Here is a 1865-nt window from a genome sequence, read left to right on the forward strand (position 1 = left end):
GAGGCGTAGGAGTCCCTCGGCTCGATCGGCCTTGCTGTCCGAGGCCCCTCTCGCTTAGTTAAAGGAACCCCTCGGCCGCCCTTCGATGAGCCGAAGCCGGAGGTAGCGGTGTCAGCACGGACGGAGGCAGAGTTGGCTTCGAAAAGGAGGTGTGGTTGGCTAGAGCCTGGCCAGGTCGTCCACTGGCGGAACCGACGCCGGAGTTGAGTTGCCGAGGCCACAAGTTGAGCTGATGTCTTTGGGGGTCAGCTGGCCGAGGCCTCGGGGTGGCCGGCCGAGCCGCCTGCTCGGGCCGGATTCTCGAAGAAGACCTTGGCGGCGATGGCCCGGGCGTGGTGCTGATGGCGTCCTTCAGAGTGGGGGCCCTCCGACCGCGTCGCCGTCCGAGGCTAGGTCAGACCCCGTTGAAGGTGTAGTTGATGCCGAGGGTGCTGCTGCCCCCTTCGACTGTCGACGTCCGAGCCTGCAGGATCAGGTTGTCTTGTAGTGTGTGTATGTTTTCTGCGGCCGGCGAGGCCTAAACACACCGTCGTCGTGTTGTAAAGCTGCGTTTCTTTTCCTCTTGTTTCGAGTATCCGGACTCATTTGTCGGTAACAGAATTGTTTGTGCGGGCGAGAGTTGCTTTTCACGGAAGGTGATGAGTGAGGTATCCGTATCCCGGAGGCGTAGGAATCCCTCGGCTCGGTCGGCCTTGCCGCTTACGCGCGCTCTTACTCGTCCATAGGGTTCTGTTACCGACGCAGTCGAGAAGGCCCAAAAAATCATTTCGGCAGAGGAGCTCTCGAGCATGAAGACTTGTTCGGTCCGTGGAGTCACTTATCCGAGCGCGAGTTACTTATCGCAGAAGGTGATGAGTGAGGTATCCGTATCCTGGAGGCATAGGAGTCCCTCGGCTCGGTCAGCCTTGGCTGCTTACGTGTACTCCGTCATTTTCAGGATCCACTTTTGAAGTAGTCGAAGAGCACGAAAGGCATTCTGGCAGAAAAGATTTTTTTTCTTTTTTCGAGGAAAATTTTGACGCAGAGGGGGTTGCCCCCTTCTAGCCCCCGAGGGAGGGTCGGGCTTTGCCGAGGCAAGGCTGACCCTTCCTTGACGACCAGACTTGGTGTGTGAACGAGGTATACGAGCAACTTGAAAGCATCTTAAGGGTAGAAGCGACGTAGCTGTTGGATGTTCCAAGCGTTGCTGTAGACCTCGCCTTGGCTGTTGGCCAGCTTGTACGTTCCGGGCTTCAGGACCTTGGCGATGACGAACGGCCCTTCCCAGGGAGGCGTGAGCTTGTGCCGCCCTCGGGCGTCTTGTCGCAGCCGAAGCACCAGGTCGCCCACCTGGAGGTCTCGGGACCTAACCCCTTGGGCGTGGTAGCGTCGCAGGGACTGCTGGTACCGCGCCGAGTGTAGTAAGGCCATGTCCCGAGCCTCCTCCAGCTGGTCCAGTGAGTCTTCTCGGTTGGCTTGGTTGCTTTGGTCGGTGTAGGCCCTCGCCCTCGGGGAACCATATTCCAAGTCCGTGGGCAAGATGGCCTCGGCCCCATAAACTAGAAAGAACGGTGTGAAGCCCGTGACTCGGCTCGATGTTGTCCTCAGACTCCAGACCACCGAGGGGAGTTCCTTCATCCACCGCTTGCCGAACTTGTTGAGGTCGTTGTAGATCCAAGGCTTGAGTCCTTGCAGGATCATGCCGTTGGCTCGCTCCACTTGCCCATTCGTCATGGGGTGTGCCACGGCAGCCCAGTCCACCCGGATGTGGTGATCCTCGCAGAAGTCCAGGAACTTTCTGCCGGTGAACTGGGTGCCGTTGTCGGTGATGATGGAGTTCGGGACCCCAAAGCGATGGATGATGTTGGTGAAGAACGCCACCGCCT

The sequence above is a fragment of the Zea mays genome, chromosome 5 (assembly GCF_902167145.1).
Source record: "Zea mays cultivar B73 chromosome 5, Zm-B73-REFERENCE-NAM-5.0, whole genome shotgun sequence".
NCBI classification, from domain to species: Eukaryota; Viridiplantae; Streptophyta; class Magnoliopsida; order Poales; family Poaceae; genus Zea; species Zea mays.